The sequence below is a fragment of the Schistocerca americana genome, chromosome 4 (assembly GCF_021461395.2).
Source record: "Schistocerca americana isolate TAMUIC-IGC-003095 chromosome 4, iqSchAmer2.1, whole genome shotgun sequence".
In the NCBI taxonomy this organism is placed as follows: Eukaryota; Metazoa; Arthropoda; class Insecta; order Orthoptera; family Acrididae; genus Schistocerca; species Schistocerca americana.
Genome location: NC_060122.1, coordinates 781,218,885 through 781,245,891, shown reverse-complemented (window position 1 = coordinate 781,245,891; position 27,007 = coordinate 781,218,885).

Sequence of the window (27,007 nt, the reverse complement as noted above, 5' to 3'; positions counted from 1 at the left end):
TCCATCAACAAACTTGAATATTCGACAGTGACGTTAATTCGACTCCTGCAGAACTGAAGCTGTGAGGATGGGACGTGAGTCGTGCTTGGGTAGCTCAGATGGTAGAGCACTTGCCCGCGAAAGGCAAAGGTCCCGAGTTCGAGTCTCCGTCTGTAACGCCGGAAATGCATATCCTCCTATTTCCATCTATTGTACTATAATTTTTTTCCTTGTTTTGTTACCTCAAGATATGACATTTCTGTGTCTTTATATATTGTAATTGTTTTACTATTTGTATATACATATATTTATGCATTTATGTCGATGTATAATTGGTTTGTTTTGTAAATATTATTTGTATTTTTCGCTGGGTCTTGCCTAGGGAAAACTATGCTATCGAACGAATACATCGATAGGTCGTGTGGAGAACCAAAGTGTTTAGGACTTTGGTAGTGTTAACTCTGCCGCGTGGAGCGCGGGCAGAGAGAGTCTGGCTGGGGTAGAGCAGTTGAGCAGTTGAGCAGTTGTGTTGTGTGACGCTCCCGCGAGTTGCCGCGCTTTCGGGGTTTGGCAGCATGTAATTGCGCTCGACTTGCTATGATAGTTTCTGACACGGTGTCGCGGACGGTAAGCATTAGCTGGCACACATCAAGAGCCCGTTTCGCCTGGTGACCGTGTCGAGAAGGAGGCGCGCCAACATCCAGCTTCTGCAACAGCGACGGCCGACAATGAGTGACTGTCGCCACCTCCTCGATCGACGGCTTCAAACCTTCATTCAACCAACAAGGAAGACTGGAAGCACGTAAAGTTTTAGAACTGTATGTCAGACCTCAGCTTTTAAAACAGTACAAATCACAAAATTACAGCAACGTAGCATGAACCTTTGTTGCTCATTGTCCCAATTGCATTAACAAGCAGGGTCCCTTCCTTTTCCGGAATGAACCCGAGTGTCGTTGAAATTCAAACGCCAGCATCATTCGATTTCACTGCTTTAATTTCAAAGTTCAGTTAAGGTATTCATAGCTGGCTACAATATTTAGATTACACAAGCACAAATTAAGAGTGCGAGTTTTGTTACCGTATTTTAGCTTACCTGTGACTACAGCTCAGCTTGGTACGTACTAAATTTTACTATTGTTAATTGTTCAGAATCATTTAATTCAAGTTCAAAGTTAAATCTCTTATTTCTAAATTGCGTAGATTCAAGTAACTTTTGAAATGATTGTTGAGGTAGTCCAAGACTAAGCGTATTTTACTGAATTTCGATGTGCTTCAGAAAGAAAGCTCACTATTAACTTCAGTCACTAAATTAACTTTCGATTTTCCGGTTTTATTAATTCTTTTGCTAAATTAAGTCAGAGTGTAGCGAAATTTATTACTTCTGACAAACTTTCAGTTTTCACGCTACACGTGTCAACCTTCAGTTGCCACGCTTCTAGTGCTAATTATATGTATAATAACCTTTCTTTTTCAGTTACTACAGTAATTTCCCACAAATCTCAAATACCTAATTACCAATAGTTAAGTGTTAACGTAACGGCCACACATTTACTTTCTTTATTAACTTTACCCCTTTTCAAAATTAATTCCCACCAGTTTCATTTGCATTTTTCCTTTCATTTAGATGTAACCCTTTCCTCCCTCTTTACCGACAAATTAACTTCGGTGACGATTGCTTTTCCCAAATTTCCATTAGGTACACGCGGTTTAATTTTTCACTGTCATTAAGGACAATAAGTGAGGGGGAGGTTACACGTCCCGCACACAGTTTTAATCTACCAGGAAGTTTCAGGGTGGGGCATGTACAGTTGGAGTGATATGGGACCCCTGATCCGTCTAGATACGACTCTGACAGGTGATACGTATGTAAGCGTCATGTCTGATCATCTGCATCCATTCATACCCATGGTGCTTTCTGACAGTCTTGGGCAATTCCAGCAAGGCAATGCGACACCCCACACGTCCAGAATTGCTACAGAGTGTCTCCAGAAACACTCTTCTGAGTTTAGACACTTCCGCTGGCCGCCAAACTCCCCAGATATGAAAATTATTGAGCATGTCTGGGATGGCTTGCAACGTAGTATTCAGAAGAGATCTCCACCCCCTCGTACTCTTCTGATTTATGGACAGCCCCGCACGATTCACGGTGTCAATTTCCTCCAGCACTACTTCAGACATTAGTCCATGCCATGTCGTGTTGCGCCACTTCTGCGTGCTCGTGGGGGCCCTACACGATATTAGGGATGTTTACCAGTTTCTTTGGCTCTTCAGCGCACAATCTGCATTAGATTGTTGCTGGCGGATTGAGGGATTGAAAAGGAAAATTTGGACATGCTCTTTGGGGTACAACGAATACACGCTGTACTCCCATATTATGATCAACCCCCAGGTGTGATGTCTATAGAAGATAGCTCGTGATATGTACCATTCAGAGCTGTGATGATGCGGATATTTCGATTCGTCGCCATACAACTTGACGTATGATGTGTATTTATAGGCATATATTTTTAAGACAGTCAGTGATGCGAGAGACGGAGATACGAGATAACAGCATGGCGCACATCTGGCGGCGCGTAATTCTATGTAACGTATCGGAGGGCAAGGGTAAGTGTGCGGCGGTGTTGCTCTCTAGCTGCTTCTTGGAACAGGATGCGGAAGCAAGGGCGTTAAGTTAGATCTCGACGAACACAAATGTAGTGTCAGTCACGGGACCTAATCCCTAAATTGAACAGAGCTATCCTTCCCTATTTCCTGGGTGAGGAGCGTGCCTACGACGCCATTTAGACTGTCAGCATGTCGTGCGGCCATATCCTTAAAGAAAAAGGCCCCGCCGTAGTCAGTGTCGCTGCAGCAACCAGTGTTCAGTATCAAGGTAAACTCTCAGTGCATAGCCAAACGCTAACGGAATGCTTCCTCTCTTTTCTCCCACACTCATCGCATTTCTGTGGTTTTTTTACCATCTCAGCTTGTACATTGAAATACTAAATTAAATTCCTCCCGAACAGGCCCTGAAGGCCCAGCGGCACCAACCGGCCGCCGTGTCATCCTCAGATCGTAAGCGTCAGTGGATGCGGATATGGAGAGGCATGTGGTTAGCACACCGCTCTCCGAGCCGTATGTCGGTTTCCGAGAGTTCTCAATCAAGTACCTCCTCAGTTTACCTCACAAGGGCTGAGTGCACCCCGCTTGCCAACAGCACTCGGCGAACCGGATGATCACCCATCCAAGTACTAGCCCAGCACGATAGCGCTTAACTTCGGTGATCTGACGGGAACAGGTGTTAGCACTGCGGCAAGGCCGTTGGCTGTACACTGAAATGCGTTAAGAATATAATCAATTTGTACCGGGACTTCTGTGATCATAAATTCTTTTGCGTGACCGGTACATGTAACAGACCGTGTGTTGCTGTCACCACTCATCTCGCAGCTGTGAAATCGATCTACGGCCACATACTGCTGTCCAACCCTGCAGTTAATGTGAGAGGTTGCTCATTCAAAAGAATAATTCATTAACATTAATCTGACGTCAGCACTTTATTCAATTATTTCAGCCGGCCGTTGTGGCCGAGCGGTTCTATGCGCTTCAGTGTGGAACCGCGCGACCGCTACGGTCGCAGGTTCGAATCCTACCTCGGGCATGGCTGTGTGTGATGTCCTTAGGTTAGTTAGGTTTAAGTAGTTCTAAGTTCTAGGGGACTGATGACCTCGGATGTTAAGTCTCATAGTGCTCAGAGCCATTTGCACCAATTATTTCAGATAGCTATGCATGCATAGCCGGTCCAAGAAATAAATGAGCTGCGGGCAATTATTAGTCTCAGGTGGAGGCAGACATCGTAAAGTCTACAGCCGAAATCGTACATAGAGTGAAGCAGGAGCAACTAAGACAGGCCATCTCAGAAGCACCGTGAGCGAGTAAATGCAGGGTGAACCCTCAACTCATCCGAAAATCTCCGGAAGTTGTTCACAGATATTTTCTGAGAAAAAAACAAGAGTCAATTCTTCGATGCAACAAGCTATTAGAGTGACTGCAGGGAGAGTGTAGCGTCTCATCGCCCCGTCGCTAGGAGGGTGGTGAGCCCACCGACCCGGCCGCCGGTTGTCCTCGGGGAAGATCCCCGAAACTCATGTGACAGTAGGACGAGTAGATTTGGGTCCGTCACGGAGCGACTGGAACAAGGAAAAATCCCCTACCCTACCGGGGACTGAACCCTTCTAGATGTGGTGTTGACTGAACCCAGGATCTCCAGGGCAGGAGTCCAGTAGTCTGCTCACTAACCCACCACGGCCACAATATTTTCAGAGTATTTTCGTATGAAGAACCTATGCACTCCGGCGGCTCGTTACACATTAATAGTATAATCACGATTTATTCTGTTCCTTACACCAATTACTTATGTTTCTGTGAAAATATGTTCGCAATAGTGAAAAAGCCTATATTATGCAACCACCAAACATGTAGCTAGCGCAGATTACAAAGTAGTGCAACAACCCTTACACATTAAAATACGAGGGTCGTGCAGAAAGTACGTTCCGTTTCTATCCGCGGCAGCGCTACGATCGCATTTCCGAGTACGCGCGGCAGTTACTCTGACTCAAGAAGAAGACATGTACGCCATTTTCAGATCGCTGCTGCCAACGTGTGCTTTGTAGTGCTTCTTCATAATGTCAGCCGTAATTGAAAATACCGTCGCATGTGAAATCACATCTGTGATACGTTTTCTAAATGCAAAGAAAGTTAAACCAAAGGAAATTCATCGGCAAATCTGCGAGGTTTACGGACAAAATGCTATGAGTGATTCAATGATTAGAAGATGGGTCAGACTGTTCAACGAAGGACGTGATCAAGTGCACGATGAAGAACGGCGTAGACGCCCGTCTGTGGTTACTGATGAACTGGTTCACACAATTGAAGACAAGATTAAGCACGATCGTAAGTTTACACTTAGTGCCCTGGCTATGGAAGTTCCGCAAATCTCAAGATCACTAACTCATGAAATTGTTACTGAAAAACTGAAATTTCGAAAACTTTGCTCACGTTGGGAAACCCAAAACTCTTACTGAACAACATGCCGGCCGCAGTGGCCGAGCGGTTCTAGGCGCTTCAGTCTGGAACCGCGCGACCGCTACGGTCGCAGGTCCGAATCCTGCCTCGGGCATGGACGTGTGTGATGTCCTTAGGTTAGTTAGGTTTAAGTAGTTTTAAGTTCTAGGGGACTGATGACCTCAGCAGTTAAGTCCCATAGTGTTCAGAGCCATTTGAACCATTTGAACAACACAAAAAACAACGGATGGGCAGTGCACTTCAGTTTTTGACCCGCTACAATGAAGAAGGCGATGGTTTTGTTTCTCGGATAGTCACGGGGATATCGTACGACACCCCTGAAATAAAACAGCATTCAATGGAACGGAGGCACACGTCGTCCCCAACGAAGGTTAGGCCTAAGAAAATCTTGACACCTCGAAAAGTCATGTGCACCCTTTTTTGGTACAGAAAAGACATTTTGCTGATTGATTTCTTACCACGAGGCCAAACAATCAATGCACATGGTTACAGCGAGACCATTAAGAAATTGCGCCGCGCAATACAGAACAAACGCCGAGGATTACTGTCAAAAGGCGTTGTTTTTTTTTCTCACGATAACGCCCGACCTCACACGGCGAATGTGGCCAAACAACTCTTACGGGAATTTCACTGGGACGCGTTTGATTATCCTCCGTACAGCCCGGACCTCGCACCTAGCGACTTTCATCTCCTCTTACACCTAAAATCTGTCCTTGGTGGGGTCAACACTTCAACGATGATGACGAGCTGAAAGAACATGTTACCACATGGTTTAATACAAAGATGGCAACCTTCTATGAAAAAGCATACAAAAACTTGTGCCACGCTTTGGCAAGTGCCTACAAAATTTCGGAAAGTAGTTTAACAGTTGTAGATTTTTGTACAATAAATATTTTTTCTATATTGTACACGTTTGTTTTATATAACCAAACGGAACTTACTTTGTGGTCATAACTCGTATCATAATGATAATGAGCGTATGGCATTGGTGGCCGAGAGACCCCTCCACAAATTCTTTAACGCCACTAGGGCGAATTACGAGTAAATGAGGATGAAATGATGATGAAAGACACACAACACCCACTCATCTCGAGGCAGAGAAAATCCCTGACCCCGCCGGGAATCGAACCCGGGACCCCGTGCGCGGGAAGCGAGAACGCTACCGCAAGACCACGACCCGCGGACGCTGGTATACGGCTGTAGTCTCTGTGGGAACAGCTCGGCAGGCGTCATTGTGCTGCTGTTCCATTAAATTCTGTGAAGCCGTACGTAAGGTGCACATCGACCAACTTCTCATCAGTAAATCAATTATCCATACTGCTGCGCATCACTGTTAAGCTACAACTAACAGCGCCGGAAACACAAAGCCTAGGTAGAAAAGAGCGTTATCGAAAGCAAGCTCGAGGGCGAAGAGTAAAGTCAAGCGATGTTGTTGCCAACATCAAGTGACATCAGTGAATGGAAAAGAGTTTGTTGCCAAACGTGAGACAAGACGCATACCGTCGACATTTGCACTGTTACTATTTTGAGAGAGCTACAAGCTCAAAGATAAATATGGATAAGAAATCAGACGAAATACAGTTACTGTGTGACGAGCCTCCAGACGCTACGCGTTCCATGTTCAGTAATACACGGAAAATATCCCTGGACGACCTCCGAAATTTTGACGGTTGCGTTCGGATTCACCCTGCTTATAGAGGTGCGGCTCTCGTTAAGTTGTACCGGACATTTTGGGGAACTATCTAACGTAAACAGATAATTAATCACTTCTGTAGCTACCAAATCATGACACTTACAATGTATCTATTTTAATGGAATGCTATGGAACGCCTTTGTACTACGTAAATCTCTCGTTGCTAAATGAAATATACATTAATTTATATTGCTAAAGCTACCACAACCGAACTGCCTGATGACAGGCGTGATTCTTGCCGCTTTAATATTAGGGGAAGCCTTTATCAGAGCTTTTATTAACATGACTTTAAACTGATCCAAAAGTATGGAGGGGGAAAGACATTTATACAACACTAATAGGAAGTGTAATTGCAGCGTTACACAGTGAATCCCTTTGCACTGCTGGCAGTGGCTGTCGCGGCATAATTTCATCAACAGGCTACGGCCAGTCTTAGTGGTTTACTTACCGAATTCCTTAAGGTGCGCAACGTGTGTTTGATCACTTACCTGGAACAAAACAGAAATCCATGCATCACATTTATTCTTCTTAAAAAACAACAAAATTTATATTTCAACCTTAAATTATTGTTATTTTGAAAAGTATCATTCTTTGTAAATGTTGTAGATAAAACAAAAGGAAAGAAAACTGTAAAAAGATTAAAAATGAAAATTGTAAGATGTACGACCTGTTTTAAACATCAGGTAACAGGTCTATAATTTGGCAGTAAACAAATAAAAATAAAAAAATAAAAAAATCACATTTATGTACATCAGAACGAAAATAGTCTGATTATTAATTCCATGTTCGTTTCACTTACAAACAGAAACAGAGATAGGTGTATATGATTTATTATTAAAAGTTCTCTAGATGCCAGCATTTAGTTTCTTATTGCATCCACACACTGTACGAAGTGAAAGTCCCACCTTCAGGGCCCACGGAACTCCCTCACCATGGCCTAATGAAGTAATATGTATTCAACGAATGGCTGCTTCATTGACTGTCGATAATACATTTTCTTTAGATTCTTTACCTTACGCACATTAATCTGTGACCAAGCAAGTTAATGGATCTTCAGCTCTCTTGAAATTTCTCCCCCACAAATGATAGTAACTACCTCCGGAAACTTGATATTTGTCGGAATCAAATATCTTCTTACTTGTTAAATTATGTATCGACACAATTCAAAGAATCTAAAAGATTAATCGTCATTGTATACACAACACTACGTTTTAATAAGCTCACCGGGAAAAAATTGGTCACCTCTAGAGAAATCATTAGAAGTCTCATTTAACACAGTGTAATTCCGCCGCTGGATTTGATAAGCGCCTGGATTCCGTTAGGAAGTGAGTCCTCAAGGTTGTGTAGGTACGGTGCATTCAGGTTAAGCCACTCGCTGAGAGTCCACTAAATCGCGGAGATGCTGATGTTTGCTTTTTACGCGCTGTTCAAACATGTCCCACAGATTCTCTGTGGGTTCAACTCAGGTGATTTTGCAGGTCAGTCGAGATGTGATAGGGTGGGGAAGTGTTCAGAAAACCAATTGAGACACCTGTTTTCGACCTATTTTGTATCTGTATCGATATTTCTATGTCAGATTTATAGTATGTCAGATTTACAGTATTGCTTATGTAGAGTGTTGTGTCTATTATGGTAATTCTTGACTTTGCATGCGTGTTTCAGTTATGTGAAGCTTTTGAACGGTGTTGTTTAAATTATGCTTGTGGATTTAAATAACAAATGGAATGATTGTTATGTAATGTATTGTAAATGACTTGGTCCACAGTTAGGGAACGTAGAGTTGAATGTAAAAGACGTGTGGAAGCCCCGCAGCTATGGAAGTACCCTGGCGGAGTGGAAAAGGCGTGGTTGGCCGGCAAGCGGCAACACATCCTTGGTGACGCGTAAGGGTCTGGGCTGAGCAGTGCTGCGCTTAACATCTCGTTAGCAGTAACAGATCATTGTAGCTCGTATTCCTGGAGTTTTGAGGCCAGAAGAGCTTAATGGCAGGATTTATAGGCCTCGGATGCTGCATTTGGTGATACCATTATCATGGCATGGGTTTAGACCCTATGAATATAATTCCGACGTCAAGAAGATCTGTAAGATGGCCAGGCCAATCAGTATTGCTATGATTCTATGCCGCCAGGTTAACAGCCACTGAAAACTGCGCCACCAGTGCCACGAGCCTTCCACTAAATTGTTTAAATTTGGCACTGTGTAACTGGACCAGATCTTTGTGAAATTTGGTTGATTTTATAATAATAACTGTGGTGTTGCTAAAAACTCTGTCTTACACCCGTGATTATCTCAATTCACAAACCTGGACAGGAATCCTATCCTAGTGGCTTTGATGCCAAGTGATTTATTAAGAGAAAGTGGTTGAGCTTGAATTTAATGTTATGTTGTCATTTCCAGAGCCAATTATATTTTTGAGTAGGTCAAAAGATTGCTTTTGAAAGCACATTTGTTATTTAAAGAGTTATAGTTTGTTGTGCTTTACTTCATTCATAATTAATTATAACAATACTTACCATTTCTCATACAAACTAGTGTAATTTTGTTAATGAGCATGGTTCTTCAAACCATGAAAGTTTAAGGGTCGTCATGTACTAGGCTGGTTAGTTAATGAAGCAATGCAAAGGCTCCTTCAGGGCCAGTGTAGTTAGATTTGCATTCTGTCTAGTTGCCTCAACCCGAGTTTAAGAAAGAAATATTTACTGTTTTATCTATTCTAATGCACAGGCATAGAGACCCTGTATTAAGCAATGAAGTTATAGAATACGATCATTAGCAGACATCCTGATTTAAATTCAGAATCATTTCAAGCTTTTCCCTGATCAGTGTTGCCACTAATTTAATGTGTGTCGATGTCGTTGTTGTGGTCTTCAGTCCAGAGACTGGTTTGATGCAGCTCTCCATGCTACTCTATCCTGTGCAAGCTTCTTCATCTCCCAGTACCTACTGCAAACTACATCCTTCTGAATCTGTTTAGTGTATTCATCTCTTGATCTCCCTCTACGATTTTTATCCTCCACGCTGCCCTCCAATGCTAAATTGGTGATCCCTTGATGCCTCAGAATATGCCCTACCAACCGATCCCTTCTTCTAGTCGAGTTGTGCCACAAATTTCTCTTCTCTCCAATTCTATTAAATACCTCCTCATTAGTTATGTGATCTACCCATCTAACCTTCAGCATTCTTCTGTAGCACCACATTTCGAAAGCTTCTTTTCTCTTCTTGTCTAAACTATTTATCGTCCACTTTTCACTTCCACACATGGCTACACTCCATACAAATACTTTCAGAAACGACTTCCTGACACGTAAATCTATACTCGATGTTAACAAATTTCTCTTCTTCAGAAACGCTTTCCTTGCCATTTCCGGTCTGCATTTTATATCCTCTCTACTTCGATCATCATTAGTTATTTGCTCCCCAAATAGCAAACCTGCTTTACTACTTTAAGTGTCTCATTTCCTAATCTAAGTCCCTCAGCATCAGCCGACTTAATTCGACGACATTCCATTATTCTCGTTTTGCTTTTGTTGATGTTCATCTTATATCCTCCTTTCAAGACACTGTCAATTCCGTTCACCTGCTCTTCCAAGTCCTTTGCTGTCTCTGACAGAATTACAATGTCATCAGCGAACCTCAAAGTTTTCATTTCTTCTGCGTGGATTTTAATACATACTCCGAATTTTTCTTTTGTTTCCTTTACTGCTTGCTCAATATACAGATTGAATAACATCGGGGATTGGCTGCAACCTTGTCTCACTCCCTTCCCAACCACTGCTTCCCTTTCATGCCCCTCGACTCTTATAACTGCCATCTGGTTTCTGTACAAATTTGTAAATAGCCTTTCGTTCACTGTATTTTACCCCTGCCACCTTCAGAATTTGAAAGAGAGTATTCCATTCAACATTGTCAAAAGCTTTCTCTAAGTCTACAAATGCTAGAAACGTAGGTTAGCCTTTCCTTAATCTATTTTCTACGATAAGTCGGTAACTGGTTTTATAAATGTTACAACTAGTTCATTTAGGGTACGTGTTGTTGAGAGGCATGTGTTACTGTTCACAATCGCGTTGGCCATTTGCTTGTTAGTAGCACATTTATCTGCAAGGTTAGGTTACTGTGCTGTAGTATGAACAGATATATCTGTGTAGGCTTAAGCACTGCCTTCTGCTTTATCATTTTGATTGACACGAGAATGCCTAATTAGGATTGCGACCGGTTTTAATATGTAATGTTACTACTTGCTTTTGTGCTGGGAGAACGTCTGTTCCACACCCACTGTTTACTATTGTTTATACTCTGCTAGAGTGTTTCGGAAACGATTCCCAGTTTGATTGTTCTGTTTCCGTTAGGTTATATCACGATCACAACTTTCAAAAATTCCTCTCAGAGGTACAACGTTAGCAACGATTGCCGTTTTAAGGTGGTCGGTTGTACCGTTCCACAGTTACATATTCTTCTAGCCCGATAAACTCTGCTGTCGTGGTCTTGAAATAAGGGTATCCACAGCATACTCATAATACACTACTGCTCATTAAAATTGCTACACCAAGAAGAAATGCAGATGATAAACGGGTATTCAGTGGACAAATATACTATACTAGAACTGACATGTGATTACATTTTCACGGAATTTGGGTGCATCGATCCTGAGAAATCAGTACCCAGAACAACCACTGAAAGGTCTATGTTGGATTTCTTTCATGTTAATTTCTTAAAACTGTTGTCATTTACGGCATACATTCCACTTATAAATTTACTGTGGTGTTTCTGACAATCTGGGAGGAGACTGAGCAGTGGAACGTGTTACTTTTACACATAAACAAGAACGATCTGTCACACTACTACACTTTAAAACACAGTTTATATGTAATTCATGTCTCACAGTCTCATACGCAACCTACATCCGCTTTCTTTTATATACTGTATATGATAAGATACTGTCATCCCCCTTCCCTTCTGTGGGAAGGATGAATGAGCAAATGTATTTCTAGTTGCATGCTTGATGGTAGCAGACAAGCCTGTCTGCTAGAGAACAGTAGGACCAACGTCGGAACAGGTAGCTACGCTTTCTAAAAGCAGAGAGGTTTCTAGTCTTAGTATGGTCCTGTCCGTCCCTTGTCATGTTGGTATAGGAAGCTGCCTCTCTGGTCACTTCCGTTTGTATCTGTGAAGCACGCTCGGTAGCGGCCCAGGTCAGTCTGTCCGTGGCGAGCGTCTGAAGTGGTAAGATCCCCGGCTAAGCGCGTCTCTGCTAAGTCCGTAGGATAATGGGTTTCTTAAGTTCAGCCTAACTGAAAATTTAATCACCTTTATTTCAGGTTTAGCTCTAAAATATCTAATGTTATCTTAAATTGCAACGCAGTGTAATTCGAGTGTGAAGTTCAGATATCTTCCGGTAGTTGCTTTGTCACTACTTTGTGAGTAAAGTGGAACCACTTGTTGATCAGTAACTCTAACTAAGATCATCAATCTTAAATGCGAATGTGGATGAGATTATAACGTCTGGTATTGACAATATGTTTCAATATAGCAACTTTTCTTTACGTTCAACCCACGTGGGGTGTACGTTGTGAGTACCACATGCTTATACAATTGTTTGACCCATCAGGTTAATAGTAAGACGATAGTAACTAGTTCGAGGTTTTTCTTTTGTAAATTGCGTTTCGATGTAATTTATTTTAATTATTATTGTGGAGTTACACTCTTTGTGTAAACCAAGTCGACCACGTGAAGGATGTGGTGTAAGCATCAAAGTAGCCCTAAGCTATTCTTTTCGGGAAGATTTCACAGAGAGTTAGTATGAATTTAGTATACCAGTGTGTGGTAATTTCATGACGGACAGGATTGCGCTACGAACGTAACTTCTTTGGGTGAAAATTGAATCGGTTGGTTGTGGTTGATTTCCTCTTAGATATGTTTCAACGTTCTTCGTGTGTTATTTTATGAATGCAGTGTTGTATGTAGTCTCCCAATCTTGCCTCCCTATTTGATGTATTCGGTAAGATTAAAAACTCACATTTTCACAATACTAAATAAGGCACCAGTTTAGTTATGAATCAAGTTTGATATGCAGAAATTTTAACGGAACAATGATAAATGTTAAAATAAATGTCCAAATATAAACTGATTTATTTCTTTTTATTTAAATTGTCTTTTATATATATATATATATATATATATATATATATATATATATATATATATATATATATATACTCCTGGAAATGGAAAAAAGAACACATTGACACCGGTGTGTCAGACCCACCATACCTGCTCCGGACACTGCGAGAGGGCTGTACAAGTAATGATCACACGCACGGCACAGCGGACACACCAGGAACCGCGGTGTTGGCCGTCGAATGGCGCTAGCTGCGCAGCATTTGTGCACCGCCGCCGTCAGTGTCAGCCAGTTTGCCGTGGCATACGGAGCTCCATCGCAGTCTTTAACACTGGTAGCATGCCGCGACAGTGGGGACGTGAACCGTATGTGCAGTTGACGGACTTTGAGCGAGGGCATGTAATGGGCATGCGGGAGGCCGGGTGGACGTACCGCCGAATTGCTCAACACGTGGGGCGTGAGGTCTCCACAGTACATCGATGTTGTCGCCAGTGGTCGGCGGAAGGTGCACGTGCCCGTCGACCTGGGACCGGACCGCAGCGACGCACGGATGCACGCCAAGACCGCAGGATCCTACGCAGTGCCGTAGGGGACCGCACCACCACTTCCCAGCAAATTAGGGACACTGTTGCTCCTGGGGTATCGGCGAGGACCATTCGCAACCGTCTCCATGAAGCTGGGCTACGGTCCCGCACACTGTTAGGCCGTCTTCAGCTCACGCCCCAACATCGTGCAGCCCGCCTCCAGTGGTGTCGCGACAGGCGTGAATGTAGGGACGAATGGAGACGTGTCGTCTTCAGCGATGAGAGTCGCTTCTGCCTTGGTGCCAATGATGGTCGTATGCGTGTTTGGCGCCGTGCAGGTGAGCGCCACAATCAGGACTGCATACGACCGAGGCACACAGGGCCAACACCCGGCATCATGGTGTGGGGAGCGATCTCCTACACTGGCCGTACACCACTGGTGATCGTCGAGGGGACACTGAATAGTGCACGGTACATCCAAATCGTCATCGAACCCATCGTTCTACTATTCCTAGACCGGCAAGGGAACTTGCTGTTCCAACAGGACAATGCACGTCCGCTTGTATCCCATGCCACCCAACGTGCTCTAGAAGGTGTAAGTCAACTACCCTGGCCAGCAAGATCTCCGGATCTGTCCCCCATTGAGCATGTTTGGGACTGGATGAAGCGTCGTCTCACGCGGTCTGCACGTCCAGCACGAACACTGGTCCAACTGAGGAGCCAGGTGGAAATGGCATGGCAAGCCGTTCCACAGGACTACATCCAGCATCTCTACGATCGTCTCCATGGGAGAATAGCAGCCTGCATTGCTGCGAAAGGTGGATATACACTGTACTAGTGCCGACATTGTGCATGCTCTGTTGCCTGTGTCTATGTGCCTGTGGTTCTGTCAGTGTGATCATGTGATGTATCTGACCCCAGGAATGTGTCAATAAAGTTTCCCCTTCCCGGGACAATGAATTCACGGTGTTCTTATTTCAATTTCCAGGAGTGTATATATATATATATATATATATATATATATATATATATATATATATATATATATAAACTGATTTATTTCTTTTTATTTAAATTGTCTTATATATATATATATATATATATATATATATATATATAAACTGATTTATTTCTTTTTATTTAAATTGTCTTATATATATATATATATATATATATATATATATATATATATATATCACCGGTTATCGTAAGATGAGTACCAAAAGAGTATAATTAATGTTAGTCTGGTTGGGAATTTGGTAAGCTAGACTGGATACATGGTGAAACAGGTGCGCAGTAATGCAAGGTTAACTTCCTCACATAGCTCACAGCTTTTAACCCGCTTATATCAGCATCGCTTTCAGAACAAATTAATGTAACAACATTACACCACATCTGGCCGTAATAACGACCTTGATACGGCTGGGCATTGAATCAGAGCTTGGATGGCGTGTACAGGTATGGCTGCCCATGCAGCATCAACACGATACCAAAGGTCATCAAGAGTAGTGACTGGCTTATTGTGAAGAGCCAGTTGCTCGGTCACCATTCCATTAACCAGACGTTTTCAATTGGTGAGAGATGTGTCGAATGTGCTGGCCAGGGCAGCAGTCGAACATTTTCTGGATCCAGAAAGGCCCGTACAGGACCTGCAACATGCGGTCGTGCATTATCCTGCTAAAATGTAGGGTTTCGCAGGGATCGAATGAAGTGTAGATACACGGGTCGTAACAGTTCTGAAATGTAACGTCCACAGTTCAAAGTGCTGTCAATGCGAACAAGAGGTGACCGAGACGTGTAACCAATTGCATCCCATACCATCACGGCGTGTGATACGCCAGTATGGCGATGACGAATACACGCTTCCAATGTGCGTTCACCGCGATGTCGCCAAACACGGATGCGACCATCATGATGCTGTAAACAGAACCTGGATTCATCCGAAAAAATGACGTTTTGCATTCGTGCACCCAGGTTCGTCGTCGAGTACACCATGACAGGCGCTCCTGTCTGTGATGCAGCATCAAGGGTAACCGCAGCCATGGTCTCCGAGATGATAGTCCGTGCTGCTGCAAACGACGACGAACTGTTCGTGCAGATGGTTGTTGTCTTGCAAACGTCCCCATCTTTTGACTCAGGGATCAATACGCGGCTGCACGATCCGTTACAGCTATGCGGTTAAGATGCCCGTCATCTCGACTGCTTGTGATACGAGGCCGTTGGGATCCAGCACGGCGTTCCGTATTCTGCTAACAGTCATTGGATCTCGACGAACGCGAGCAGCAATGTCGCGATACGATAAACCGCAATCGTGATAGGCTACAATCCGACCTTTATGGAAGTCGGAAACGTGATGGTACGCATTTCTCCTCCTTACACGAGGTATCACAACATTGTTTCACCAGGCAACGCCGGTCAACTGCTGTTTGTGTATGAGAAATCGGTTGGAAACTTTCCTCATGTCAGCACGTTGTAGGTGTCACCACCGGCGCCAACCTTGTGTGAATGCTCTGGAAAGCTAATCATTTGCATATCACAGCATCTTCTTCCTGTCGGTTAACTTTCGCGTCTGTAGCACGACATCTTCGTGGTCTAGCAATTTTAATGGCCATTAGTGCAGAAGTAGGAATGTTGACTCAAACGCAACACCTGATCATTCCGAATGTTTAAATACTTTTGATGGTTCATGTTAGTAGCCACCGCAGTGAGCAGGTCCGACCCATGATGGGGAAAGCACGGCCAAAACATCTCAGACCCACCTCCAGCTCGACCATCTGAATGCAGGGAAAATCGTGATTTGTCAGACAACATGATGTTCCGCCCGTCAGCTACTGTCCACGTTCGATGATTTCTAGCCCACTGAAGGCGAGCAGCCTTATGTGCCTGTGTGAGTAATGGCCTTTTGCGAGATGACCGACTCCAAATGTTCATTCATGCAGTTCCGTTCGCAATCTTCTCCCGCTAACAGACCGTGAAACGCTTCTCCGGTCCCTCACAGTCAGTATCTTTTTCCGACCACCAATCTGACGTCGTGTTTCGTGGCAACTTGTGTGACACCACTGCTTGTTGCCACGTTGAACAGCCCGCCGTGAAAGACCAACAAATCCAGGGACTTCACTCACCGTATGGCCATCGGCACGGCCAAACACGAGTCCCCCTTTTGCCACTGTCACGTCCTTACATTTACCCATGTTTCCGTACAGCGCCTGCTTTAAATACAAATGTCTCACTGATCACTACTGATTTATATTTACCGGTCATATGAATAAAAAATTTGCAATCAAGACGGATTTTAAGTAACAGTATAAAATCACTGATTGCTGTTATCCCATAAGACATTATGTCTGTTTTTGCAAACTTTATGCCGTGGTTTCGACATTTCTCCTGGTTACTATCCCTCCCAGCTGTCTGTAGGAATCAACACGGTTTACTAAAAAGACGATCGTGTGAAACCCAGCTCGCGCTATTCGTCCACGAGACTCAGAGGGCCATAGACACGGGTTCCCAGGTAGATGCCGTGTTTCTTGACTTTCGCAAGGCGTTCAATACAGTTCTCCACAGTCGTTTAATGAACCAAGAAAGAGCATTTGGTCTATCAGACCAATTGTGTGATTGTATTGAAGAGTTCCTAGATAACAGAACGCAGCATGTCATTCTCAAAGGAGAGAAGTCTTCCGAAGTAAGAGTGATTTCAAGTGTGCCGCAGAGGAGTCAGTAGGACCGTTGCTATTCAGAATATATAAAAATGACATTGTGGATAACATTGGAGGCTATTTGCGAATGACGCTGTAGTATATCGAGAGGTTGTAACAATGGAAAATTGTACTGAAATACAGGAGGATCTGCAACGAATTGACGCATGGTGCAGGAATAGCAATTGAATATCAATGTAGGCGAGTGTAATGTGCTGCGAATACATAGAAAGAAAGATCCTTTATCATTTAGCTACAATATAGTAGGTCAGCGACTGGAAGCAGTTAATTCCATAAATTATCTGGGAGTAGGCGTTAGGAGTGATTTAAAATGGATTGACCATATAAAATTAATCGTCGGTAAAGCAGATGCCAGACTGAGATTCATTGGAACAATCCTAAGGAAATGTAGTACGAAAACAAAGGAAGTAGGTTACAGTACACTTGTTCGCCCACTGCTTGAATACTGCTCACCGGTGTGGGATCCGTACCAGATAGGGTTGATAGAAGACATAGAGAAGATCCAATGGAGAGCAACGCGCTTCTTTACAGGATCATTTAGTAATCGCGAAAGCGTTACGGAGATGATAGATAAACTCCAGTGGAAGACTCGCAAGAGAGACGCTCAGTAGCTCGGTACGGGCTTTTGTTGAAGTTTCGAGAACATACCTTCACCGAGGAGTCAAGCAGTATATTGCTTCCTCCTACGTATATCTCGCGAAGAGATCATGAGGATAAAATCAGATAGATCAGAGCCCACACAGAGGCATACCGACAATCTTTCTTTCCACGCACAATTCGAGACTGGAATAGAAGGGAGAACCGATAGAGGTACTCAAGGTACCCTCCGCGACACACCATCAGGTGGCTTACGGAGTATGGATGTAGATGCAGATGTAGATATGCGGTGAAATTGCGCTGCAGCGTCACACATTCATCCATCGGCCGCCAAAGTTTACAACTCTGCATGTTGTGTCGATACGCGTACGAATATTAATTCTCAGTACCGTGGCTATTATCTACGTTGTAACGTAGACAAAAACAAACGAGTGGCAGCTAGGACGAGCTTTGTCATGTGTGAAGAACATGTGTAACAACTGCAGGTCGATGCTCGCCCGCTTAGCTACGGCGGAAACAAATGTCGATCGATACTAAAGGTGACACTGCGATAAAGGTTCTTATCATTACGAAACGGCTAGCCAGCATTAAAGCCCCGTTCATTACGCATCTGATGGCACAACAACCCACTGCCCTAATTTCGAGGGCTACAGAAAAAAAAGTACTTTCCACAACTACGTTACCACCCAGCTCGAGTAACACGATCGATTTCGCCCACTGCAAACTGTCAAAATGATTTACGATGCCGTCCACTGCGCGCATAATCGTATACGCAACTGGACATGTCGGTGGGCCGCGGCTGGTAACACGGGAGTCTTGCAGAAGCGGTGAGTTGGGTGAAAGTTGTCGCGGCGCCCACGTAGACGTCACCGGCGCGCACGTGGATAGCGGGCGGCGGCTATCGGGCCGGCCGCAGACCCAGAAGGCAAGGCTGAGCGGCTGTCTCGGCACGTGGGCCGCAAGGACGGGCCGCTGCCCACGGCGCTGTGCTGTCTCGTACACTACTGGCCAATCAAATTGCTACACCAAGCAGAAATGCACATGATAAACGGGTATTCATTGAAGAAATATATTATACTAGAACTGACATGTGATTACATTTTCACGCGATTTGGGTGCATAGATCCCGAGAAATCACTATCCAGAACAACCACCTCTGGCCGTAATAACGGCCTTGACGCGCCTGGGCATTGAGTCAAACAGAGCTTGGATGGCGTGTACAAGTACAGCTGCCCATGCAGCTTCAACACGATACCACAGTTCATCAAGAGTAGTGACTGGCATATTGTGAAGAGCTAGTTGCTCGGCCACCATTGACCAGACGTTTTCAATTGGTGAGAGACCTGGTGAATGTGCTGGCCAGGGCAGCAGTCGAACATTTTGTGTATCCAGAAAGGCCCGTAATGCGGTCGCGCATTATCCTCCTGAAATGTAGGGTTTCGCAGGGATCGAATGAAGGGTAGAGCCACGGGTCGTGACACATCTGAAATGTAACGTCCACTGTTCAAAGTGCCGTCAATGGGAACAACAGGTGACCGAGACGTGTAGCCAATGACACCCCATACCATCGCGCCGGGTGATACGCCAGTATGGCGATGACGAATACGCGCTTCCAATGTGCGTTCACCGCGATGTCGCCAAACACGGATGCGACCATCATGATAGTGTAAACAGAACCTGGATTCATCACGTTTTCCCATTCGTGTACCCAGGTTCAACGTTGAGTACACTATCGCAGGTTCTCCTCTCTGTGATATACCGTCAAGGGTAACCGCAGCCACGGTCTCCGAGCTGATAGTCCATGCTGCTGCAGACGTCGTCGAACTGTTCGTGCAGATGGTTGTTGCCTTGCAAACGTCCCCATGTGTTGACTCAGGGATCGAGACGTGGCTGCGCGATTCGTTACAGCCATGCGGATAAGATGCCTGTCATCTCGACTGCTAGTGATACGAGGCCGTTGGGATACAGCACAGCGTTCCGTAATACTCTCCTGAACCCACTGATTCCATATTCTGCTGACAGTCATTGGATCTCGACCAACGCGAGCAGCAATGTCGCGATACGGTAAACCGCATTCGCGATAGGTTACAATCCGACCTTTATCATAGTGGGAAACGTGATGGTACGCATTTCTCCTCCTTACAGGAGGCAACACAACAATGTTTCACCAGGCAACGCCGGTCAACTGCTGTTTGTGTATGAGAAATCAGTTGGAAACTTTCCTCATGTCATTACGCTGTAGGTGTCGCCACCGGCGCCAACCTTGTGTGAATGCTCTGTAAAGCTAATCATTTGCATATCACAGCTTCTTCTTCCTGTCCGTTAAATTTCGCGTCCGTAGCACATCTTCGTGGTGTAGCAATTTTAATGGCCAGTAGTGTACCAGGCGTCACCACTAATCAGTGAGCCAAGAAGACCAGACTCCCACGGTCCTCGCAGTTATATCGCACCACCGCCAACAACTGACAGTATTCATACAGGGTATACCGTAATTCATAGAGAAAATTGACATGGGTGAAACAATCCGATAACAGACGCAATAACGTTCCAGTAATCGTGTCTCCTCAAGAGAGGCACATTATCTGATCAAAAGTATGTAATGCGAAACTGAGCACTTGATGACACTGGAGGCAGACCCGTCCTTGTAAAAGGAGGCGGGGGAGGGAAAGGAGTGCTGTTATCAACAGTAATGTACACTCCTGGAAATTGAAATAAGAACACCGCGAATTCATTGTCCCAGGAAGGGGAAACTTTATTGACACATTCCTGGGATCAGATACATCACATGATCACACTGACAGAACCACAGGCACATAGACACAGGCAACAGAGCATGCACAATGTCGGCACTAGTACAGTGTATATCCACCTTTCGCAGCAATGCAGGCTGCTATACTCCCATGGAGACGATCGTAGAGATGCTGGATGTAGTCCTGTGAAACGGCTTGCCATGCCATTTCCACCTGGCGCCTCAGTTGGACCAGCGTTCGTGCTGGACGTGCAGACCGCGTGAGACGACGCTTCATCCAGTCCCAAACACGCGCAATGGGGGACAGATCCGGAGATCTTGCTGGCCAGGGTAGTTGACTTACACCTTCTAGAGCACGTTGGGTGGCACGGGATACATGCGGACGTGCATTGTCCTGTTGGAACAGCAAGTTCCCTTGCCGGTCTAGGAATGGTAGAACGATGGGTTCGATGACGGTTTGGATGTACCGTGCACTATTCAGTGTCCCCTCGACGATCACCAGTGGTGTACAGCCAGTGTAGGAGATCGCTCCCCACACCATGATGCCAGGTGTTGGCCCTGTGTGCCTCGGTCGTATGCAGTCCTGATTGTGGCGCTCACCTGCACGGCGCCAAACACGCATACGACCATCATTGGCACCAAGGCAGAAGCGACTCTCATCGCTGAAGACGACACGTCTCCATTCGTCCCTCCATTCACGCCTGTCGCGACACCACTGGAGGCGGGCTGCACGATGTTGGGGCGTGAGCGGAAGATGGCCTAACGGTGTGCGGGACCGTAGCCCAGCTTCATGGAGACGGTTGCGAATGGTCCTCGCCGATACCCCAGGAGCAACAGTGTCCCTAATTTGCTGGGAAGTGGCGGTGCGGTCCCCTACGGCACTGCGTAGGATCCTACGGTCTTGGCGTGCATCCGTGCGTCGCTGCGGTCCGGTCCCAGGTCGACGGGCACGTGCACCTTCCGCCGACCACTGGTGACAACATCGATGTACTGTGGAGACCTCACGCCCCACGTGTTGAGCAATTCGGCGGTACGTCCACCCGGCCTCCCGCATGCCCACTATACGCCCTCGTTCAAAGTCCGTCAACTGCACATACGGTTCACGTCCACGCTGTCGCGGCATGCTACCAGTGTTAAAGACTGCGATGGAGCTCCGTATGCCACGGCAAACTGGCTGACACTGACGGCGGCGGTGCACAAATGCTGCGCAGCTAGCGCCATTCGACGGCCAACACCGCGGTTCCTGGTGTGTCCGCTGTGCCGTGCGTGTGATCATTGCTTGTACAGCCCTCTCGCAGTGTCCGGAGCAGGTATGGTGGGTCTGACACACCGGTGTCAATGTGTTCTTTTTTCCATTTCCAGGAGTGTAGTAACAGAAGAATGGGTCGGTCAGGAGACTTCATTGACTTCGAACTTGGACTAGTAGCTGGATGTTACCGACAACGGAAACTCCCCATTACACCTTCCTCAGATTTAGTGGTAAGCTGGCCCAGTGGCTACAAGTCAAAAGCCGAACACTGATCAAGCATGACAACAGGAAGAAGGTGTACTCAACTGTAAAAAAAGAAGCAAAATCGAAACAGTGAATGGTACAAGCTCAAGATATCCAACATCTAGCGATTACGGTTAGCCTCGGTGTCGCGGTTCTGTGCTCATGGTGTTGGGTAGTTCAAATGGTTCAAATGGCTCTGAGCACTATGGGACTTAACATCTGCGCTCATCGGTCCCCTAGAACTCAGAACTATTTAAACCTAACTAACCTAAGGACATCACACACATCCATGCACGAGACAGGATTCAAACCTGCGACCGTAGCAGCAGCGCGGTTCCGGACTGAAGCGCCTAGAGCCGCTCGGTCACAGTGTTCGGCTGTTGGGTAGTCAAGTGGGATATCCGTGCCCCATATTTTTTTCACAGAATTATGAACTGTCCGTCCTGTCATTGACGTATCTATTCGCTGTATTCAGATTTGTATCTGTCTCATGGTGTAGCGTCCGTTTGCAACTGTGAGGTGTTACGAAGAGACCTCCAGACGTACATACCTCCTATTTCTTCTACATAAGTACCACCTGTTATGACTCTTGCATTTCGTTTTGGAAGTTTTGACTCTTGCATTCCTTTGTTGTAGCATATTTCCGACCCGTTTATTTGTTGTTTTCGTTTCTGAGTGAGGTCTATGCATACAAGTTGGATAACAGTTTGTGGGGACATAGTTTCGCTAAGGTGTACATAAACATTTTCACAATAAGAAGCTAGGTACTGTATAATATGATGATTAAGGCTGTCAATTCAGTTTCTTCCGCGAATTCGGACGGTTACGGAAATCTGAAGAAGGGAAACTGCGTTTTGTTAGTAGTATTGGCTTCCACGTTTAGCCAATTCCCTCCTCTTCCTGTGAAAAGTTTTACAAAAAACATTTAAAAGTGTCACATTACTTTGCTACTCCCACTGGTTTCCGAACCTCATTACAGACATACATTCTTTGATGTGCAGGAGCCATTGTTGTTCTGTCATCTTTCATATATTACAAAAATCACGGGTATTGTCCACATGGTGACCGTGCTGGTCTATCAGGTGGTGAATCAGACTCCACCCCTGGAGGTGTCCGATTCAATCCTGGGTCGGGGAGTGGGTTTTCCTCGTTCCAATCCTTCCATGGCAGGTCCATTCAGCCTGCTGTCAAATGAGAATCGGGGATCTTCCCCTAACGGTAAATAGTGGCCGTGGCGAGAGAATCGCCATCTCCTCCCTCCCCCTCCCGCCCCCCCCCCCCCCGCCCCCATCACTGCCGTGACATGTAGATGGACTCCACCTTTTATTGTCCACATATAAAAGTACTTCCCTTTGCTTAATATCACTTGTCGGAAAGTTTGTTTCGATATTTCGAGGTGTTTTCAGTATATTACATGTGGCTATCTTACACAGAACACTGTATATATAAAACTCTTTAACGGAAGGACTCAGCACTCCGTCTTGAGGCCACAAATGGCCCATCGGAACCATCCGACCGCCGTGTCATCCTCAGATAAGGACGTGGGTAGAGGGGGCATGTGGTCAGCACACCGCTCTCCCGGTCGTTACAACGGTTTTCTTTGACCGGTGCCGCTACTATTCGGTCGAGTAGCTCCTCAATTGGCATCACGAGGCTGAGTGCACCCCGATAAATGGCAACAGCGCATGGTGGCCCGGATGGTCACCCACCCAAGTGCCGGCCACGCCCGACACCGCTTACCTTCGGTGATCTGACGGGAACCGTTGTATCCACTGCGGCAAGGCCGTTACCCCTTTAAGGGAAGACTCCATCAAAAAATTTATTTTTTCTCCTACTTTGTCGATTATAAAATCATGTCGATCACGTGAGGATATAGCAGTATACAATCTTTGGAGTGCAGATCTTCACTGGTTTTAGGGTTTCCAATTTTTAATGTCATTTTAATGGTATTTTTGAAAACTAACTCTTGGTACTCAGACCGGAATTTTAACGTTCCAGATCTTTATGTACACCCACAAGCCATTCTTCAACAGCTCTGTGCCGGTGTGGCCGAGCGGTTCTAGGCGCTTCAGTCTGGAACCGCAAGACCGCTACGGTCGCAGGTTCGAATCCTGCCTCGTACATGGATGTGTGTGATGTCCTTAGGTTAGTGAGGTTTAAGTAGTTCTATGTTCTAGAGGACTGATGACCTCAGATGTTAAGTCCCATAGTGCTCAGAGTCATTTGAACCATTTTTTAACTTAGAAAAACAAATGGGAAAATGTAATTTAAATTTTTATTAAAAAAGTAACGTTAGTACGAGACACACGCTTATTAAAATTCACCAGAGTCATACGTTTCCCCTTCCCCTTCCTGTAAGACTTCTTCTCCTTGTAATCCGAAGACTAGGGTAGCCTTTTATTTTTAAATTACTCCTTCTACAGACAGCGTCTTGTGGACTTCTTGATTCGTCGTTGATCTGTAGATTGTAACGCCGAAAATGTATATCCTCCTATTGCCATCTATTGTACTATAACTTTTTTCCTTATTTTGTTACCTGAAGATATGATAATTATGTGCCTTTATATACTGTAATTGTTTTACTATTTGTATATATATATATATGTTGTTGTTGTTGTGGTCTTCAGTCCTGAGACTGGTTTGATGCAGCTCTCCATGCTACTCTATCCTGTGCAAGCTTTTTCATCTCCTAGTACCTACTGCAACCTACATCCTTCTGAATCTGCTTTGTGTATTCATCTCGTGGTCTCCCTCTACGATTTTTACCCTCCACGCTGCCCTCCAATACTAAATTGGTGATCTCTTGATGCCTCAGAATATGCCCTACCAACCGATCCCTTCTTCTGGTCAAGTTGTGCCACAAACTTCTCTTCTCCCCAATCCTATTCAATACTTCCTCATTAGTTACATGATCTACCCATCTAATCTTCAGCATTCTTCTGTAGCACCACATTTCGAAAGCTTCTATTCTCATCTTGTCTAAACTATTTATCGTCCATGTTTCACTTCCATACATGGCTACACTCCATACGAATACTTTCAGAAATGACTTCCTGACACTTAAATCAATACTGGATGTTAACAAATTTCTCTTCTTCAGAAACGCTTTCCTTGCCATTGCCAGACTACATTTTATATCCTCTCTACTTCGACCATCATCAGTTATTTTGCTCCCCAAATAGCAAAATTCCTTTACTACTTTAAGTGCCTCATTTCCTAATCTAATTCCCTCAGCATCACCCGACTTAATTAGACTACATTCCATTATCCTTGTTTTGCTTTTGTTGATGTTCATCTTATATCCTCCTTTCAAGACACTGTCCATTCCATTCAACTGCTCTTCCAAGTCCTTTGCTGTCTCTGACAGAATTACAATGTCATCGGCGAACCTCAAAGTTTTTATTTCTTCTCCATGAATTTTAATACCTACTCCGAATTTTTCTTTTGTTTCCTTTACTGCTTGCTCAATATACAGATTGAACAACATCGGGGAGAGGCTACAACCCTGTCTTACTCCCTTCCCAACCACTGCTTCCCTTTCATGTCCCTCGACTCTTATAACTGCCATCTGGTTTCTGTACAAATTGTAAATAGCCTTTCGCTCCCTGTATTTTACCCCTGCCACCTTTAGAATTTGAAAGAGAATATTACAGTCAACATTGTCAAAAGCTTTCTCTAAGTCTACAAATGCTAGAAACGTAGGTTTGCCTTTCCTTAATCTTTCTTCTAAGATAAGTCGTAAGGTCAGTATTGCCTCACGTGTTCCAGTGTTTCTATGGAATCCAAACTGATCTTCCCCGAGGTTGGCTTCTACTAGTTTTTCCATTCGTCTGTAAAGAAATTCGTGTTAGTATTTTGCAGCTGTGACTTATTAAGCTGATAGCTCGGTAATTTTCACATCTGTCAACACCTGCTTTCTTTGGGATTGGAATTATTATATTCTTCTTGAAGTCTGAGGGTATTTCGCCTGTTTCATACATCTTGCTCCCCAGATGGTAGAGTTTTGTCAGGACTGGCTCTCCCACGGCCGTCAGTAGTTCTAATGGAATGTTGTCTACTCCGGGGGCCTTGTTTCGACTCAGGTCTTTCAGTGCTCTGTCAAACTCTTCACGCAGTATCGTATCTCCCATTTCATCTTCATCTACATCCTCTTCCATTTCCATAATATTGTCCTCAAGTACATCGCCCTTGTATAGACCCTCTATATACTCCTTCCACCTTTCTGCTTTCCCTTCTTTGCTTAGCACTGGGTTTCCATCTGAGCTCTTGATATTCATACAAGTCGTTCTCTTATCTCCAAAGGTCTCTTTAATTTTCCTGTAGGCGGTATCTATCTTACCCCTAGTGAGATAGGCCTCTACATCCTTACATTTGTCCTCTAGCCATCCCTGCTTAGCCATTTTGCACTTCCTGTCGATCTCATTTTTGAGACGTTTGTATTCCTTTTTGCCTGTTTCACTTACTGCATTTTTATATTTTCTCCTTTCATCAATTAAATTCAATATTTCTTCTGTTACCCAAGGATTTCTACTAGCCCTCGTCTTTTTACCTACTTGATCCTCTGCTGCCTTCACTACTTCATCCCTCAAAGCTACCCATTCTTCTTCTACTGTATTTATTTCCCCCATTCTTGTCAATTGCTCCCTTATGCTCTCACTGAATCTCTGTACAACCTCTGGTTCTTTTAGTTTATCCAGGTCCCATCTCCTTAAATTCCCACCTTTTTGCAGTTTCTTCAGTTTTAATCTACAGGTCATAACCAATAGATTGTGGTCAGAGTCCACATCTGCCCCTGGAAATGTCTTACAATTTAAAACCTGGTTCCTAAATCTCTGTCTTACCATTATATAATCTATCTGATACCTTTTAGTATCTCCAGGGTTCTTCCATGTATACAACCTTCTTTCATGATTCTTAAATCAAGTGTTAGTTATGATTATGTTGTGCTCTGTGCAAAATTCTACCAGGCGGCTTCCTCTTTCATTTCTGTCCCCCAATCCATATTCACCTACTATGTTTCCTTCTCTCCCTTTTCCTACACTCGAATTCCAGTCAACCATGACTATCAAATTTTCGTCTCCCTT